The sequence below is a fragment of the Tamandua tetradactyla genome, chromosome 5, assembly GCF_023851605.1.
Source record: "Tamandua tetradactyla isolate mTamTet1 chromosome 5, mTamTet1.pri, whole genome shotgun sequence".
Lineage (NCBI taxonomy): Eukaryota > Metazoa > Chordata > Mammalia > Pilosa > Myrmecophagidae > Tamandua > Tamandua tetradactyla.
In genome coordinates, this window is record NC_135331.1 from 13,920,497 (window position 1) to 13,933,016 (window position 12,520).

At 36.0% G+C, this 12,520-nt stretch overlaps 1 protein-coding gene across 3 annotated transcripts in view; it reads left to right on the plus strand.

The window, feature by feature from the left end:
* TPCN1 (two pore segment channel 1) overlaps positions 1-12,520 on the plus strand; it is a 118,074-nt gene that overhangs the window by 33,760 nt on the left and 71,794 nt on the right. The gene's annotated exons all lie outside the window — the stretch shown is intronic.

Consider the following 12,520-nt stretch of genomic DNA (forward strand, 5'->3'; position numbering starts at 1 on the left):
AAACATATAAGCAAAAATTGGTAGGATTGAAGGAAGAAATAGGTCTATAATAGTTGGAAACTTCAATATGTCACTTTCAGTAAATGATATAACATCTAACAGAAAATCAATAAGGAAATAAAGGACCTGAAAAACACTATTAACCAATTAGATCTAATGGACATGTATAGAACCCTCTACCCAATAATAGCCAAGCTTATAATTTGTAAGTACACATGGACCATTTTCCAGGATAGACCGTATGTTAGGCCACAAATTAAATCTTAGTAAATTTTAAAGTATTGAAATCATTCAAGTACTTCTTAGTATACTGTGAAATGAAGTTAGACATCAATAACAAAAAGAAAACTGGAATATTTACAAATATGTGGATACTAGCACATTATTAAACACCCAGTTAAAGAAGTCACAAGGGAAATTAGGAAATATCTCGATGAACTAAAATAAGAACACAGTATACTAAAACATGGGATACAGTGAAGAGAGTGCTCCGAGGGAAATGTATAGCTCTGAATGCCTACATTAATAAAGAATGGTCATGAATCAATAATCTAATTTATATCTAAAGAAGCTAGACTAAGAGCACACTGAACCCAAAGTTAGTAGGGGGAAAATAAAGTTTAGTGCAAAGATAAACGAAATAGAGAATAGAAAAAACTAGCTTTTAAAAAGAGATCAATGAAATTGACCAACTTTAGCGAGACTGACAAATAAGACACAAATAACTAAAATCAAGAATGAAAGTAAAATACCACTGAACTTACAGAAATAAAAAGGATTGAGGGTGCTATGAATAATTACATGTAACAAATTAGAAAACAGATTAAATGAACGAATTCCTAGAAACATACAAATCACCTAATCTGTTGAAGAAATAGAAAATCTCAACAGACCTATCACTAGTAAAAAGATAGAGTAAGTATAAAAACCTCCCAACAAAGAAAAGTCCCAAACTGAGTGCTTTTAGTACTGAAATCAGTGAAACATTTAAGGAAGGTTTTTAAACCAATTATCCTAAAATTCTTCCAAAAGATAGAAGAAGGATTATATTCTAATTCATTCTATGAGGCCAGCATGCCCTTGATAAAGACAGCATAATAAAATAAAATTACAGACCAAAATCCATTTTGGTTAGATGCAGAAGTTCTCAAAAAAAAAAAAAATGCAGGTAAGTCAAATCCAATAGTATATTAAAAGGCTTATATACTGTGACCAAGAGGGATTTATTCCAGGAATGCAAAAATAGTTCCACTGAAAGCAATTGATGTAAAACACAGCATCAGTAGAATGAAGGAAAAAGACAAGGATGCCTGTTGTCACCACTGTCATTCAAGATTGTATTGGAAGTTCTAGCCAGAGCAGTTAGGCAAGAGAAAGAAATAAAAGGTATGCAAATTGGAAAGGAAGAAGCCAATTTATTGTATTCACAGATGACGTGATTCTATATGTAGAAAATCTGGAAGAATCCATAAGAAAACTGTTAGAACTAAAAATGAATTAAGCAAAGCTGTGGGGTATAAAATACACATACAGAAGTCAGTTGGGTTTCTATATACCTGTAATGAACAATCTGAAAAGAAAATTAAGAGGATAGTTTCATTTGCAGTAACATCTAAAAAAAAAATAAAGTATCTAGGATAAATTTAGTCAAGGAGGTGAAAGAGTTGTGCACTAAAAACTGTAAAACACTGCCAAAAGAAATTTAAAAATTCTAACTAAATGATAAGTCTTCATGAATTGGAAGGCTTCATATTAAGATGTCAGTTCTGCCTAAGGTGATCCACAAATTAAGTGCAATCCCTATCAGAATTCCAGCACTCACTTTTGCAGAAATGGAAAAGCTGATCCTCATTAATAAAGAATTGCAAAGGGCCCTGAATACTAAAGCAGACTTGAAAAAAAACATAGGTGAAGGATTCAATTTCCTGATTTCAAAACTTACTAGAAACCGACAGTAATTAAAACAGTGTGATAGTGGCATAAGGATAGACTTGTAGACGAATGTTATAGCATTAAGGCTCCAGGAATAAATCTACACAGATATGACCAATTGATTTTTTTTTACTTTTTAAAAACATTTTTATGTGAAATATATACAAAAAAAGCAATAAATTTCAGATTACATTTTAAGTAGTTTTAGAACAAATTTCCAAGTTTTTTGTAGGTTGCAGTTTGCAATTTCAGGTGTTTCCTTCTAGTTGCTCTAAGACACTGGAGACTAAAAAGAAATATCAGTATAAAGATTCAGTGGTCATACTTATTCATTAAATCCTTTCCTCTCTGTTGTGATTCCTCCTCCTCCTTTGATTCTTCTCCCAATGTTTAGGGATATTTGGGCAATGACCACCTTAACTTCCTCATGTTGAAATGAGGTGTCGACATTATGGGGTAGGGGGATGTAACTGGTTGATGCTGTTGGAGAGACTGGCAACTCTGGATTTCAGGACTCATCTGGCCTAGGAACCATCTGGAGGTCTTAGGTTTCTGAAAACTAAACTTAGTGAAACTTATAGAATTTCAGAGCCCTGTATATTCCTATTCACAGGAATACTTTTGGTTGAGGCTTGGCATATCATGACAATTAGCAATATTTAGCTGAAGCTTGCATAAAAGTAACCTCTCGAATAGCCTTATTGACTCTCTTTGAAGTCTCTTAGCCACTGATACCTTATTTTGTTACATTTCCTTTCTCCTGTTTGGTCACTTAGGTATTGTTGATCCTACATTGCCAGGGTCAGGCTCAGGCTCATCCCTGGGAATCATTTTGACCAGTTGATTTTTGACAAGGGTACCAAGTCTGTTCAATGTGGAAAGAATAGTCTCTTCAACAAATGGTGCTGGGAAAACTGGAAATCCACATGCAAAGGAATGACTGTGGACCCTTACCTCTTACCATATGCAGAGAATAATTCAAAATGAGTTAATGATCTAAAGAAAAGAGCTAATACCATATATCTGTAAAATATACAGACATATCTTCAGGACCTTGAAGTAGGCAATGGATTTTTAGATTTTACACCGCAAGCAATAAAAAACTAAATAAAATGGGCTTCATCAAAATTAAGTTTTTGTGATCAACATTATCAAGAAAGTGAAAAAAGTCCACAGAATGGGAGAAAGTATTTGGAAACCATATATTTGATAAGGATTTAATATTCTGAATATATAAATAAATCCTTCAACAAAAAGACAATCCAATTTAAAAATAGGCAAAAAAGATGTGGATAGACCTATCTTCAAGAAAGATATACAAATGGCCAAAAAACACATGAAAAGATGCTCTACATCATAAGTCATTAGGGAAATGCAAATCAAAACCACAACGAAATACTGCCTCACACCACTAGAATGGCTATTAAAAAGAAAAAGGAAAATAACAAGTACTGACAAGGATGTGGAGAAATAAGAGTCCTCTTACACTGTTAGTAGCAATGTAAGATGTGCAGCTACTGTGGAAGACAGTTTGGTGAGTCCTTAAAGAGTTCAACATTGAATTACCATTATGACCCAGCAATTCCAATCTTAGGAATAGACCCAAAGGAATTGAAAGCAGGGACTTGGGCAGATGCCTGTATGCCAGTGTTTATCACAGCATTATTCACAGTAGTCAAAAGATGGAACCAACACAATTGTCCACAAAAGAAAGGATAAACAAAAGGTGGTGTACCCATACGATGGAGTATTATTCTGCTTTAAAAAGAGGTAAAGTACTGGTACCTGGTATAATATGGACAAAGTTTGAAGACATCATGTTGAATAAAATAAGCCAGCCACAAAAGGACAATTATTGTATGATTGCTCTTTTTTGGAATGCTTAGAAAAAGCAAATTCATAGAGATAGAAAGCAGACTAGTGTTCAGTGGAGGTGGCCCTCAAGGGGAATGGGGAATTATTGCAAAATGAGTAGGAGTTTTGGTTTAGGATTATGAAAATGGTTTAGAAATAGATAGTGGTGAAAGTTACATTGTATTATCAGGGTACTTAATCACCACTTTAAATGTTCAGATTTATTTTATACCATGTATATTTTATCACAATTAAAAATAAATCTAGGGCAGGCCATGGTGGCTCAGCAGGCAGAGTTCTTGCCCACCATGCTGGAAACCTGGGTTTAATTCCTGGTGCCTGCCCATGCAAAAAACAAACAAATAAATCTGTTATTAAGCGAGATAAATAGAGCACAGTTTGTCAGATAACTTTTAAAGCTCCAGATTCCCGCTCTCTGACTAGAGCTTTTCAGATACCAACTTCTTCCCTTACTCTTGCTACAGGTGTCCTTCAACCCATGGAGTGCCCCAGACTCCCGTTTTGTGACAGCACAGACTGGGCTCCCCTGTCTTACCCGTCAGCTGAGAGCCATGGCATAGCACGTCATTACTGCCCCACCCCTGCTGTGTCTCTGCCTTTTGACGGCCCCCACAGTGCCACACTCCATCCACAGACCAGTCAGACCGTCTGCTGCCCAGCCTGTACTCACACTACCAAGTGCTGCTCAAGGAAAAAACTTAAAACCTTGAATACTGTTGATGCCACAATTTAAAGTCTTTCAGCAAGCTGGACTGAGCAGTGTGACAAAAGAGTCACATACCTTGATCAAGTTTAATGTTGATCTCCTAAAGGCAAGGACATCTGTTAATAGAAATTACTAGGTAAACATTAAAGAAAAAAATCATATCATCTTCTGAGTATGCTATGGAAAAACATTTGAGAAAATGTTCCATCCTGTTCATCCTTTCCTGATCATTAAAAAAAAAAAAGTAAGGGAGGAATAGAACGGCTCTAACTTCATTTGATTTTAAAATTCTGTCCAGAGTCTGTGCCTCAGTTCATTATAATAATAAAGTATTATTATAATAAATATTTATTATAATATTTAGTAAATAATATATTATAAAAACATTCTTAGTGAAGTCAGAAAATAGAAATGGATACTTGATATCACATTACCGTTCGTGGTCTCTCCAATGTAGTAAGACATGAAAAATAAATAAAAGGAAAGGAGAGTATGCATCTCTCACTCTTTATAGCTCATATGATTAATAACTTAAAAGATCTAGAAGAATTCCTTGGAGAACTGTTCTTGAACCAAAATAGATCTGTGGGCAGGCCTGACGTCCCCCCATCTGAACAGCTCCTTCCCGGGAGGGAAAGGTGACTCTGCAGGAGGAAGAAAGAAACACAAGTGTACTAGGGAGTGGTTGAGATGGGAAAGTTTATGTTGTGTGTATGTTCCCACAATTAAAAGAAGAAAGAGCAAATAAAGAGATGATGACAATTCAGTGGTTATGTAAGTGATGATTTTTGTTCTTAGGAAATATACATGGAAGAATTTTTTTCTTTAATTTTTTTATTAATTAAAAAAACAAACAAAACATTAAGATATCATTCCATTCTACATATACAATCAGTAATTCTTAATATCATCACATAGTTGCATATTCATCATTTCTAGAACATTTGCGTCAATTTAGAAAAAAAAAAGACAACAGAAAAAGAAAGAAAACAATAACAAAAAAAAGATTATACATGCCATACCCCTTACCCCTCGCTTTCATTTACCACTAGCACTTCAAACTAAACTTATTTTTAGAATTTGATCCCCCTATTATTTATTTATTTATTTTATTAATTAAAAAAAATTAACACAACATTTAGAAATCATTCCATTCTACATATGCAATCAGTAATTCTTAATATCATCACATAGATGTATGATCATCATTTCTTAGTACATTTGCATTGATTTAGGAAAAGAACTAGCAAAACAACAGAAAAAGATATAGAATGATAATATAGAGAAAAAAATAAAAATAATAATAATAAATAAATAATATATATATAAAAAAACACAAACAAACAAAAAACTGTAGCTCAGATGCAGCTTCATTCAGTGTTTTAACAAAATCACATTACAATTAGGTAGTATTGTGCTGTCCATTTTTGAGTTTTTGTATCTAGGCCTGTTGCACAGTCTGTATCCCTTCCGCTCCAATTACCCATTATCTTACCCTGTTTCTAACTCCTGCTGGTCTCTGTTACCAATGACATGTTCCAAGTTTATTCTCGAATGTCGGTTCACATCAGTGGGACCGTACAGTATTTGTCCTTTAGTTTTTGGCTAGACTCACTCAGCATAATGTTCTCTAGGTCCATCCATGTTATTACATGCTTCATAAGTTTATTCTGTCTTAAAGCTGCATAATATTCCATCATATGTATATACCACAGTTTGTTTAGCCACTCGTCTGTTGATGGACATTTTGGCTGTTTCCATCTCTTTGCAATTGTAAATAACGCTGCTATAAACATTGGTGTGCAAATGTCCATTTGTGTCTTTGCCCTTAAGTCCTTTGAGTAGATACCCAGCAATGGTATTGCTGGGTCGTATGGCAATTCTATATTCAGTTTTTTGAGGAACCGCCAAACTGCCTTCCACAGTGGTTGCACCATTTGACATTCCCACCAACAGTGGGTAAGTGTGCCTCTTTCTCCGCATCCTCTTCAGCACTTGTCATTTTCTGTTTTGTTGATAATGGCCATTCTGGTGGGTGTGAGATGATATCTCATTGTGGTTTTGATTTGCATTTCTCTAATGGGCAGGGACATTGAGCATCTCTTCATGTGCCTTTTGGCCATTTGTGTTTCCTCTTCTGAGAGGTGTCTGTTCAAGTCTTTTTCCCATTTTCTAATTGGGTTGGCTGTCTTTTTGTTGTTGTTGAGTTGAACAATCTCTTTATAAATTCTGGATACTAGACCTTTATCTGATATGTCGTTTCCAAATATTGTCTCCCATTGTGTAGGCTGTCTTTCTACTTTCTTTTTTTTTTTTTTATTAATTAACGGAAAAAAAGAAATTAACCCAACATTTAGAAATCATACCATTCTACGTATGCAATCAGTAATTCTTAACATCATCACATAGATGCATGATCATCGTTTCTTAGTACATTTGCATCGGTTTAGAAGAACTAGCAACACAATCGAAAAAGATATAGAATGTTAATATAGAGAAAAAAAATAAAAGTAATAATAGTAAGAACAAAACAAAACAAAACAAAAACCTATAGCTCGGATGCAGCTTCATTCAGTGTTTTAACATGATTACTTTACAATTAGGTATTATTGTGCTGTCCATTTTTGAGTTTTTGTATCTAGTCCTGTTGCACAGTCTGTATCCCATCAGCTCCAATTACCCATTATCTTACCCTGTTTCTAACTCCTGCTGAACTCTGTTACCAATGACATATTCCAAGTTTATTCTCGAATGTCGGTTCACATCAGTGGGACCGTACAGTATTTGTCTTTAGTTTTTGGCTAGACTCACTCAGCATAATGTTCTCTAGGTCCATCCATGTTATTACATGCTTCATAAGTTTATCCTGTCTTAAAGCTGCATAATATTCCATCATATGTATATACCACAGTTTGTTTAGCCACTCGTCTGTTGATGGACATTTTGGCTGTTTCCATCTCTTTGCAATTGTAAATAACGCTGCTATAAACATTGGTGTGCAAATGTCCGTTTGAGTTTTTGCCCTTAATTCCTTTGAGTAGATTCCCAGCAATGGTATTGCTGGGTCGTATGGCAATTCTATATTCAGCTTTTTGAGGAACCACCAAACTGCCTTCCACAGTGGTTGCACCATTTGACATTCCCACCAACAGTGGATAAGTGTGCCTCTTTCACCGCATCCTCTCCAGCACTTGTCATTTTCTGTTTTGTTGATAATGGCCATTCTGGTGGGTGTGAGATGATATCTCATTGCGGTTTTGATTTGCATTTCTCTAATGGCCAGGGACATTGAGCATCTCTTCATGTGCCTTTTGGCCATTTGTATTTCCTCCTCTGAGAGGTGTCTATTCAAGTCTTTTTCCCATTTTGTAATTGGGTTGGCTGTCTTTTTGTTGTTGAGTTGAACAATCTCTTTATAAATTATGGATACTAGACCTTTATCTGATATGTCGTTTCCAAATATTGTCTCCCATTGTGTAGGCTGTCTTTCTACTTTCTTGATGAAGTTCTTTGATGCACAAAAGTGTTTAATTTTGAGGAGCTCCCATTTATTTATTTCTTTCTTCAGTGCTGTTGCTTTAGGTTTAAGGTCCATAAAACCGCCTCCAATTGTAAGTTTCATAAGATATCTGCCTACATTTTCCTCTAACTGTTTTATGGTCTTAGACCTAATGTTTAGATCTTTGATCCATTTTGAGTTAACTTTTGTATAGGGTGTGAGATACGGGTCCTCTTTCATTCTTTTGCATATGGATATCCAGTTCTCTAGGCACCATTTATTGAAGAGACTGTTCTGTCCCAGGTGAGTTGGCTTGACTGCCTTATCAAAGATCAAATGTCCATAATTGAGAGGGTCTATATCTGAGCACTCTATTTGATTCCATTGGTCGATATATCTATCTTTATGCCAATACCATGCTGTTTTGACCACTGTGGCTTCATAATATGCCTTAAAGTTGGGCAACGCTAGACCTACAGCTTCGTTTTTTTTTCCTCAAGATGTTTTTAGCAAATCGGGGCACCCTGCCCTTCCAGATAAATTTGCTTATTGGTTTTTCTATTTCTGAAAAATAAGTTGTTGGGATTTTGATTGGTATTGCATTGAATCTGTAAATCAATTTAGGTAGGATTGACATCTTAACTATATTTAGTCTTCCAATCCATGAACACGGTATGCCCTTCCATCTATTTAGGTCTTCTGTGATTTCTTTTAACAGTTTTTTGTAGTTTTCTTTGTATAGGTTTTTTGTCTCTTTAGTTAAATTTATTCCTAGGTATTTTATTCTTTTAGTTGCAATTGTAAATGGAATTCGTTTCTTGATTTCCCCCTCAGCTTGTTCATTGCTGGTGTATAGAAATGCTACAGATTTTTGAATGTTGATCTTGTAACCTGTTACTTTGCTGTACTCATTTATTAGCTCTGGTAGTTTTGTTGTGGATTTTTCCGGGTTTTCGACGTATAGTATCATATCGTCTGCAAACAGTGATAGTTTTACTTCTTCCTTTCCAATTTTGATGCCTTGTATTTCTTTTTCTTGTCTAATTGTTCTGGCTAGAACCTCCAACACGATGTTGAATAATAGTGGTGATAATGGACATCCTTGTCTTGTTCCTGATCTTAGGGGGAAAGTTTTCAATTTTTCCCCATTGAGGATGATATTAGCTGTGGGTTTTTCATATATTCCCTCTATCATTTTAAGGAAGTTCCCTTGTATTCCTATCTTTTGAAGTGTTTTCAACAGGAAAGGATGTTGAATCTTGTCAAATGCCTTCTCTGCATCAATTGAGATGATCATGTGATTTTTCTGCTTTGATTTGTTGATATGGTGTATTACATTAATTGATTTTCTTATGTTGAACCATCCTTGCATACCCGGGGTGAATCCTACTTGGTCATGATGTATAATTCTTTTAATGTGTTGTTGGATTCGATTCGCTAGAATTTTGTTGAGGATTTTTGCATCTATATTCATTAGAGAGATTGGTCTGTAGTTTTCTTTTTTTGTTATATCTTTGCCTGGTTTTGGTATGAGGGTGATGTTGGCTTCATAGAATGAATTAGGTAGCTTTCCCTCCACTTCGATTTTTTTGAAGAGTTTGAGGAGAGTTGGTACTAATTCTTTCTGGAATGTTTGATAGAATTCACATGTGAAGCCGTCTGGTCCTGGACTTTTCTTTTTAGGAAGCTTTTAATAACTGATTCAATTTCTTTGCTTGTGATTGGTTTGTTGAGGTCATCTATGTCTTCTTGAGTCAAAGTTGGTTGTTCATGTCTTTCCAGGAACCCATCCATTTCATCTAAATTGTTGTATTTATTAGCATAAAGTTGTTCATAGTATCCTGTTATTACCTCCTTTATTTCTCTGAGGTCAGTGGTTATGTCTCCTCTTCCATTTCTGATCTTATTTATTTGCATCCTCTCTCTTCTTCTTTTTGTCAATCTTGCTAAGGGCCCATCAATCTTGTTGATTTTCTCATAGAACCAACTTCTGGTCTTATTGATTTTCTCTATTGTTTTCATGTTTTCAATTTCATTTATTTCTGCTCTAGTCTTTGTTATTTCTTTCGTTTTGCTTGCTTTGGGGTTAGTTTGCTGTTCTTTCTCCAGTTCTTCCAAGTGGACAGTTAATTCCTGAATTTTTGCCTTTTCTTCTTTTCTGATATAGGCATTTAGGGCAGTAAATTTCCCTCTTAGCACTGCCTTTGCTGCGTCCCATAGGTTTTGATATGTTGTATTTTCGTTTTCATTCGCCTCGAGGTATTTACTAATTTCTCTTGCAATTTCTTCTTTGACCAACTTGTTGTTTAAGAGTGTGTTTTTGAGCCTCCACATATTTGTGGATTTTCTGGCACTCCGTCTGTTATTGATTTCCAACTTCATTCCTTTATGATCCGAGAAAGTGTTGTATATGATTTCAATCTTTTTAAATTTGTTAAGACTTACTTTGTGACCCAGCATATGGTCTATCTTTGAGAATGATCCATGAGTACTTGAGAAAAAGGTGTATCCTGCTGTTGTGGGATGTAATGTCCTATAAATGTCTGTTAAGTCTAGCTCATTTATAGTAATATTCAGATTCTCTATTTCTTTATTGATCCTCTGTTTAGATGTTCTGTCCATTGATGAGAGTGGTGAATTGAAGTCTCCAACTATTGTGGTATATGTGTCTATTTCCCTTTTCAGTGTTTGCAGTGTATTCCTCACGTATTTAGGGGTATTCTGGTTCGGTGCATAAGTATTTATGATTGTTATGTCTTCTTGTTTAATTGTTCCTTTTATTAGTAGATAGTGTCCTTCTTTGTCTCTTTTAACTGTTTTACACTTGAAGTCTAATTTGTTGGATATTAGTATAGCTACTCCTGCTCTTTTCTAGTTGTTATTTGCATGAAATATCTTTTCCCAACCTTTCACTTTCAACCTATGTTTATCTTTGGGTCTAAGATGTATTTCCTGTAGACAGCATATAGAAGGATCCTATTTTTTAATCCATTCTGCCAGTCTATGTCTTTTGATTGGGGAATTCAGTCCATTAACATTTAGTGTTATTACTGTTTGGATAATATTTTCCTCTACCATTTTGCCTTTTGTATTATATATATCATATCTGATTTTCCTTCTTTCTACATTCTTCTCCATACCTCTCTCTTCTTTCTTTTCGTATCTGACTCTAGTGCTCCCTTTAGTATTTCTTGCAGAGCTGGTCTCTTGGTCACAAATTCTCTCAGTGACTTTTTGTCTGAGAATGTTTTAATTTCTCCCTCATTTTTGAAGGACAATTTTGCTGGATATAGAAGTCTTGGTTGGCAGTTTTTCTCTTTTAGTAATTTAAATATATCATCCCACTGTCTTCTAGCTTCCATGGTTTCTGCTGAGAAATCTACACATAGTCTTATTGGGTTTCCCTTGTATGTGATAGATTGTTTTTCTCTTGCTGCTTTCAAGATCCTCTCTTTCTCTTTGACCTCTGACATTCTAACTAGTAAGTGTCTTGCAGAACGCCTGTTTGGGTCTATTCTCTTTGGGGTGCGCTGCACTTCTTGAATCTGTAATTTTAGGTCTTTCATAAGAGTTGGGAAATTTTCAGTGATAATTTCTTCCATTAGTTTTTCTCCTCCTTTTCCCTTCTCTTCTCCTTCTGGGACACCCACAACACGTATATTTGTGCGCTTCATATTATCATTCAGTTCCCTGATTCCCTGCTCAAAATTTTCCATTGTTTTCCCTATAGTTTCTGTTTATTTTTGGAATTCAGATGTTCCATCCTCCAGTTCACTAATTCTATCTTCTGTCTCTTTAAATCTACCATTGTAGGTATCCATTGTTTTTTCCATCTTTTCTACTTTGTCCTTCAGTCTCATAAGTTCTGTGATTTGTTTTTTCAAGCTTTCTATTTCTTCTTTTTGTTCAGCCCATATCTTCTTCATGTCCTCCCTCAATTTATTGATTTGGTTTTTGAAGAGGTTTTCCATTTCTGTTCGTATATTCAGCATTAGTTGTCTCAGCTCCTGTATCTCATTTGAACTATTGGTTTGTTCCTTTGACTGGGCCATATCTTCAATTTTCCTAGCGTGATCCGTTATTTTCTGCTGGCATCTGGGCATTTAATCAGATTTCCCTGGGTGTGGGACTCTGCAGGTTGAAAGATTTTCCTGTGAAATGTCTGGGCTCTGTTTTTCTTATCCTGCCCAGTAGGTGGCGCTCGTGGTGCTCGTCTGTCTGCGGGTCCCACCAGTAAAAGATGCTGTGGCTCTTTTAACTTTGGAAAACTCTCGCTGTGGGGGAGGGTCGCCAGTCGAAACGGCTTGGGGGAGTTCCGATTCAAATCTCCCAGCCGGCCCAGGAATCCGCGCGTGGGGGGGGGGGGGTGGGCGCCGGCCTCTGTGGCTTGGGGGAGTGCCGGTCCAAATCTCCCAGCCAGCCCGGGAAGCCAAGCGTGGCGGGGTGCGCCGGCCGCCGCGGCTTGCGGGAGTGCCAATCCAACGTTCCCAGCCGGACCAGGAAGCCGC